The 8303-nt window shown below is 38.1% G+C and overlaps 1 pseudogene; it reads left to right on the top strand.

Moving 5' to 3' along the window:
- On the top strand, positions 548 to 7165 carry LOC107641186 (annotated as a pseudogene).

Genomic DNA, 8303 nt, shown 5'->3' with positions numbered 1-8303 from the left:
CTAGCGCCCGACGCTCTGCTAGGATTTCACTGCGCCGTCTCCATGGTTACACCTTTCTTTGTCTTTTCTTCGTCAAACTCTTTTCCATCTTCTTCTACTTTCTTTTCTTAATTTCTTTTCCACTTAGTTCCCTAATTTTCGTTTTCTCTCCCAATTCATTTCTCTTTTAATTCATTCCGTTTTCTAATTCACTCATTCCATATCTCTTATGTCTCTTTGGAATCATTGAATACCAATTCTTATTTTCTCTACACCATGAGCAACAAATCAGAGACTCAAAACCCTCATATAATTGCTATGACGGTGGAGGGAGCCAGCCTTCAAGTGGCACCCAAAGAAATATGAAACTGCTCTTGTGGAATTGTCGGGGTTTGGGGAGACCCCTGACAATCCACAATCTTAAAGGGATTTGCAAATCCTACTCCCCCGAGGTTGGTTTTATCTGTGAAACAAAAAATCAATCTCGACAAGTTGAAGGAAAACTAAGATCTTGTGGTTTCAAGGAATGGTTTATTGTAGATCCGGATGGATTATCAGGGGTTTGGCAATGGCATGGAGGGATGGTTGCACTGTTCAGATTTTACAGCATGGTAGATTTTTCATTGGGGCATCAGTTCTGACAGCTGGTTCTAATGATCCCTATGGTGTTCTAGGTGTTTATCTCAGTTCAAATGATCAACATAGAATGGCTCAATTTGCTGAATTAACTTCAGTCACCCAACAGTTCGATGGTAAGGTTGTGTTAATGGGGGATTTTAATAATCAATTGGAGAAAGAAGGTGGGGGTGCTAAATCTCCTTCTTCTATTGAAATCTTTAATAGTTTTATTGATGATAATTTCCTGATTGATATTGGTATGGTCGGAAGACCATTCACTTGGTCAAATAGACGGAGGGGTGATGAGTTGATACAGAAAAGACTGGACCGATTCCTGGTAGGAGTTGATTGGCAGCAACTCTATCCCAATGCAACGGTTCTTAGACTGTCAGAATCAGGCTCGGATCATGCCCCTCTTCTCCTAGACTCTAATCCGAGAACTGAGAGATTCAAATTCTAAGAAAGATGGTGTTCCAATGATGAAATAAGGCAGATTGTTAGAGAGGTTTGGCATGAACAGATTGATGGTTCAGCCATGTATATCCTAGCTCAAAAAATAAAGCGTTGTCGGCATAAGATTGTCAGATGGCAGCAAGAACACAGATCTAATTCGAAGGTGGAGATTGATTTACTACAGTCGGAATTAGAGGAACTTCGTTTAGCAGGAATTCATGGATAGATTAATTAGCCCTACACAGAGTGCTTTTATTAAAGGCAGATTAATCTCTGATAATATCCTAATTGCTCACGAGTGTATGCATTACTTGAAGAACAAAAAAAGGGGTTTCAAAAATGAAATGGCGCTAAAATTAGATATGAGTAAGGCACACGATAGGGTGGAATGGCACTTTCTTTGGTTTATATTGGAGAAGTTTGGTTTTGACTCCTGATGGATCATGTGGATTCGAGAATTAGTGACAACTGTTTCTTATTCTGTTATTGTGGAAGGACAACCTTATGGTTTCTTCAAACCAAATAGAGGTATTCGACAAGGAGATCCTCTATCCCCGTATCTTTTTCTTTTTTGTGCAGAAGGTCTCTCCTTCTTGCTACACAAGGTAGAACAAAACAGACTAATTCAGGGTCTTCAGATATATAGGCGATGTCCCAAGGTCAACCACCTCCTGTTTGCTGATGATTCCATTTTATTCTGTAAGGCTAATCCTGAAGCATGTTCAAATATCCTGCATTTATTGAATTCTTATGAAAGCATCAGTGGCCAGAGGGTAAATCTTAATAAATCTGCTGCATTCTTTAGCCACAACACTCCGTCCACTACTCGTACACTACTGGCTAACTCTATGAATATTAATCATATTGGGGCTCAGGATAAATACCTTGGTTTGCCTTCTACAGTCTCTAAATCAAAAAAAGCTTCTTTTAGTATGATTAAAGAAAAGGTTCGGAAAAGAATCCAAGGGTGGAAGCGCAATCTTCTTTCGTCAGGTGGTAGACACGTATTGCTTAAGGCAGTGGGAGAAGCTATTCCTATTTATACATTGTCTTGCTTCAAGTTACCTGATGGTTTAATTTCGGAAATTCACTCTCTACTTTCTCAGTTCTGGTGGGGACAAAAAGGTTCTGAAAGGAGGATGACTTGGATTAGCTGGGACACTATGACTCGCCCACGAAAAGAAGGAGGCCTTGGATTTAAAGATCTCAGAATCCAAAATCTGGTGCTTTTAGGCAAACAGTTTTGGCGACTTGTAACGCAGCCTACTTCCTTATTATCCAAAATCTTAAGAGGTAAATACTTTAGCAATGGTAATGCTATAACGGCAGAAATTGGAGTCTTACCTTCTTGGGGATAGAGAAGCATACTGGAAGGCCAAAAGATTGTTGAAAAAGGTCTTAATTGGGCTATGGGTACTGGTGAGTGTTAGGATTTGGTTGAATTAGTCCCACATTGCTCAAGATAGCAAATGGAGTGGGTGGCCTAGGCTATAAATATGAGGCTAAGTTCTCCATTTGTTTTTGCACCAGTCAGAAACACTTTAAGCTTGTATCTGATTTTTCTTTTCCTCTGTACTCTTTATTAGAGAGTGTTGTGAGGTGTAGTTAGATATTTGCTTTGAGAGAGTGTGGGTGTACTGGGGTGCCGGTGAGAGAAAGAAGTCTATGTGTTGTAACAATTTTCACATAGTGATATTCTCTGGTTGTCATTTGACAACGGCCGTGGTTTTTTTTTCCGATAATTGGAGTTTCCACGTTAAATTCTTGTGTTGTGATTGTGTCTATTTTATTTCTCTGTCAAAGGTGTTTTCTCAAGGGGGAATTGTGTATTATTCCCAACAAGTGGTATCAGAGCCTGGTTCGGTGGGATTTATTCTTAGTATGCTCTGTGGTTGCAGCCTAGTTTGACCTTCCACATCAGAAAAGAATTTTGTCCTGTGGCTTGAGGTTGATCTTTGGTTGCTGTTGTTGTTGCTGGAAGGCAGTGTGACACTGTGAGAGTGCTGTTTGGAAAGGTTCTGGCTAAGGAAAGACTTGGTATTTAAGTGTGTCCATTGTGACCCACCTTTCTTTCCTGGGGACCCTTCCTAGTGCACGGTTGAGTTATACTATTCCAGTATACGATTGCAACAATGTCAGGGTATTCAAGTGCTGTGAAGCTTGAAATAGAGAAATTTGATGGAAAAATCAATTTTGGCTTGTGGCAAATACAAGTCAAGGATGTGTTGATACAATCAGGTTTGCACAAGGCGTTGAAGGAGAAGATCTCTGGTATGAAAGATGATGTTCTCTAGAAGATAAGAAGTATCCTCATGGTATTGCCGCACTGCCATGGATAAGGATAAGTTGTGGCAATCGGGTCCACAATCGCACACGGACATTGGTTGGTATTGAGATGCAAGGTGTATGGCGGAGTTATTCGGTAATTAGAGTTTCCACGTTAAATTCTTGTGTTGTGATTGTGTCTATTTTATTTCTCTGTCAAAGGTGTTTTCTCAAGGGGGAATGGTGTATTATTCCCAACAGTGAGAATATCCGAACCTTTGAGGATCCTTGGCTGCCTCCTCCGTATCCTTTAATGATTTCTGACATGCCAAATAGACATGCTATTTCTGAGTTGGTTCAAAGAGTTAAAGATCTAATTACTGAAGATAGAAATTGGAATCAGAATCTCATTCAAGAATTATTTCCCCAAGACGTTGCAAACAGGATTTTGTCAGTTAAAATTCAGCAGAGTAGGGACAAATTGCAATGGGATTTGAACAAATCCAAGCAATATGATACAGCTTCAGGTTACAGAGTTGGCTATTTATTTTACCATCCGCCTCTGGGGATTTGCCCTAATTATATGCAGCAGAAAAAGCCGTGGATTGATCTATGGAAGTTGAACTTGCCTTACAAAATTAAGCTATTTATCTGGAAAGCTCTCCATGGCCGACTTCCGGTGCTTGCTCAGATTCATCACCGCATCCCATCTATATCACCAATATGCCCTTGCTGTCATGAAGCAACGGAAACAGTCACTCATTGTTTGATCGATTGCTCTAGAATTAAAGACGTATGGTCTCAGAGTTATCTTCGTGACTGTCTTCCCCCTCAGAGTTCTAACGACTTTTGGACATGGTGGACTGCATCAACAGAGATACTTAACCCGTTGAAGAATGGTGACCGTAATCCTCAATTGCTTGCCATCATTTGTTGGAACTGCTGGAAAGCTTGCAACCAGTTGATTTTTGAAGGTTCTACTTCTATGCCGTCTGCCATTCTAGCAAGCTCTGTCAAGTTGCTCCGTGAAATCCAAAGAACTCCCAGTTTAGGTCGTCATCTCCATGAGACAAGCTCTTAGTTGCAGTCAATTTGATTTATCATTATTTCTTCTTTAAGATTTTTCTTCGTTTTTCGATCACGCACCGTTGGATGAATACCTTCAGTGTAGTGTTTTTGGGAAATCCCCACCTTTTATTATGCTGTTCTGCTTTTGGACATTAGTTGTATAAAATTCGAATTGCTCACCATCTAATTCGAATTAGAGTGATTCGAACTTCCCATGCGTAATTTGAATAATGTAATATCTCACCATATAATTTAAATAATTGTATTAAAAATTATTGTGATTATTTATTTTGTAACGAATACAATTAAAATTTTAATAACAATTATTAAATTAAACATTGTTACGATGAGTACTATAAAAATTTGTAATGTACTCGTTACTAACCTATCACATAATAAAAATTTTTAAACTTTATAAAATTCAATTTTTTTTTCATACACTCGTATTATCGAACTAATTGAACTTGATTTAGCATTGGCTCCATATAGATATAATTGTTGGTGTATTAAAACAATTGCATGGATTAGATTTATGCTATAAAATTCACGTTCAACTAATATTTATAATTTATATATATTTTTTGTAGTATATTTTTTTATATTATATAGTATTTTTTTCTAATATTTTTGACAAATATTTTACTAATATTTTTTCTAATATTTTTGGCAAATATTTCATAACTAGTTCAAATCAGTCCAATTCAAACTAGTATGTGAGTTTGTGTGTAATTAGAATCACCCTGATTCGAATTAGTGGGTGTGTGCGTCTGTGTGTAAATTGAGAGTTGAGAGTTAATAGTCAATTTCGTCCCCAAAAGTGTCCTCGATCTCCATTTTCATCCCCGAAAGTCAAAATTAATCAAAAACGTCCTCGAAAGATACCCGTGTTGATCACGTTCGTCCTTCCGTCTTCTCGGTTGATGAGATGGCAAACGGCCGCTTACGTGGCACGTTAACTGCCAAGCTGGCCAACGCCAGGGTGTAGGATGTTGTTGCTGACAAGATAAGTTTCGTTTAAGCCATCAAATTAGTCCTTCGAGTTTATAAACTCTAATCCCAAAACGAACGATAAATACTTCGAGGTGATCACTTTCGGTGGCAGTAGAGGTAACTAGGAGGCGTAATCCCTGGCTGGCTGTGTGGATGGAGAGAGGAGATGGTGGTTGTGGTGGCGGTTTGTCACATGCATCGCACGACAGTCATGGATCCAGTGTTTCGATGCGAAGGAGGAGGGTGAATGCTCATGATGGATCATGTTTCTGTGGGCTGAAGACTGTGATTAAGGAATCTGGGACAGCGGAGAATCCGAGTAGATTGTTCCATGCATGTCCAAGGTACCGGGTGAGTGGTGGTAAAGGAAGTTAAAGTTTTTTCATGTTCTTATCCTCTGTTGGGTGTTCTCTGATTTTTTTGTTTACTCCCATATGAAATTGCAGAAGGGTAGTCACTGCAATTATTTTAAGTGGGTTGATGATGATGAATTTGAAGCAGTGGGTGTGTGTGGTACAAAGAAAGATGCAGGAGCTAATATGGAGGTTAAAGGTGAGTATGATGAATGGAGGGTGAAGGTGGCATGGAAGTTGGACACTGTGGAAGCTGAAGTTAGAGTTTTTCATGTTCTTATTCTCTGCTGAAGGCTTGTGTTCTTTCAGAAAACTCATTGCGAGCCTTGTTTCTCCAAACCATGATGATGTGCCTCCTGTTACTTGCATAGTTTCTGATGGTGCTATGTGGTTCACTTTGAAAGTTGCTCAAGAGTTCCACATTCCTCACTTTGTGTTTTTCACTCCCAGTGCCTGTGGCATGCTGGGATACATTAACTTTGAAGAGATTCGGAAAAGAGGTTATTTCCCATTGAAAGGTACTCTCTTGTATTATATTTTGACAAGTTTTTATTTGTATCATACAATTTTTTAATAGAATAAAATAAAAATTTATTCTTTTCAGATGAGAAGAATCTGCTTGATGGATATCTTGATACTAAAGTTGATTGGATTCCAGCAATGAAAGGAGCAAGACTAAAAGACCTTCCCACATTTCTTAGAACTACTAATCCTTCTGATGTAATGTTCAATTACAACATAGTAAAAGTGAACACTGCTATGCATGTCAAAGGGGTTATCCTTAACACCTTTGAAGACTTAGAATCAGAGGTTTTGGATGCCATCAGAGCCAAATACTCCAATGTCTACTCCATTGGTCCATTATCAATGCTATTCAAACAGCTCTCAAACTCAAATACTCAATTGGAGTCGATTGATTTAAATCTGTGGAAGGAAGACAACAAATGCTTGGAATGGTTGGATAAAAGAGACAGAGGTTCTGTTGTGTATGTGAGCTTTGGTAGCTTAGTGATTATGACACCAAAGCAACTAAGTGAATTTGCTTGGGGTTTGGTTAATAGCAAGTACCATTTCTTGTGGGTCATAAGGCCTAATCTTGTGCATGATAATAATAATAATGGTGATGGGAAATTAAGTGATGAATATGTGAATGTGATTGAAAGATGTGAGAGGGGATTGGTATTGGGGTGGTGCCAACAAGAGAAAGTTCTGTGTCATGCATCAATTGGCGGATTTCTAACACATTGTGGGTGGAACTCAACATTGGAGAGCATATGTGAGGGAGTTCCAATGGCATGTTGGCCTTTCTTTGCAGAGGGATTGGGATGGAGATTGAGTGTGATGTTAAGAGAGAGCAGGTTTAGGGGCTTGTGAGGGAACTCATGGAGGGGCAAAAAGGGAAAGAAATTAAGGTTTATAAACTCGAAGGACTAATTTGATGGCTTAAGCGAAACTTATCTTGTCAGCAACAACATCCTACACCCTGGCGTTGGCCAGCTTGGCAGTTAACGTGCCACGTAAGCGGCCGTTTGCCATCTCATCAACCGAGAAGACGGAAGGACGAACGTGATCAACACGGGTATCTTTCGAGGACGTTTTTGATTAATTTTGACTTTCGGGGATGAAAATGGAGATCGAGGACACTTTCGGGGACGAAATTGACTATTAACTCGTTCGAATTAGCCTAATTCGAATTATATAGAAATGTCCTCTTGGTTGATTCATGAACCAATTTTCCTATTGCTTGATTTGTGTAAATTTTGAGACTCATCGACTTATATGAGTGAATTTCCCTATTATTATACTTATACGATTAATTATATTTATTCGGTTTTAAAAAATAACTATTTAAAACCGTTAATTATAAATTAAAAAAATTAATACACTCGTATTGTTTTTAATATGACTATGTTTATAATACTCTCTAATAGTTTGGTGAATCGACAGTCTATAAAGTCGTTTATTTTACCTCTTCTGCTTTAAATTAAAAACTCTTTATATTTATTTTACCTCATAATTCTCTTTCTCAAATCCCACTTCTAACCAAATTCATTACCACCGTTCACCACCGTCACTCGCATCTCCTTCAACGTCGCGTCTCCTTCATCGTTTCTATCATAGCGTCGCTGTCGTCTCGGAGGCATTTCGCCTCACTCGCCACCTACGTCTCCCATGTAGTGTGAGTGGTGATGCTGTTGTGCTCTTTTGTTTTTCTCCTTTTTTAATTGTTTTGGTCTTCTATTTTTGCTCCTATTTTAGTGTTTTAAATTAAAATTTAAAATTTTACTTTCTAACTCGTTTAAGTAATATAATCTTAAAAGAACATTTTAATATTTAAATTATAATAATTTTTTATTATAATAATATAATATGAGTAATATTAATCCAAAAATATAACGGACTTAAAATGGTCTAAATTAAAATAATAATCTTAATTCAAACAAATTTTAAATAAAAAAGACAAAAAAATAGGTATAAATGTTAACTTTTGTTTAACTCTTTAAAAGGAGTTTTGAATACTCCAAATCTCCAAGGAGCATTAAATCAGGCGCCATGTTACTCTTAACACTCGCTCCC

This window comes from Arachis ipaensis, chromosome B05 (assembly GCF_000816755.2).
Source record: "Arachis ipaensis cultivar K30076 chromosome B05, Araip1.1, whole genome shotgun sequence".
NCBI lineage: Eukaryota > Viridiplantae > Streptophyta > Magnoliopsida > Fabales > Fabaceae > Arachis > Arachis ipaensis.
This window is presented reverse-complemented; position numbering and strand designations above follow the sequence as displayed.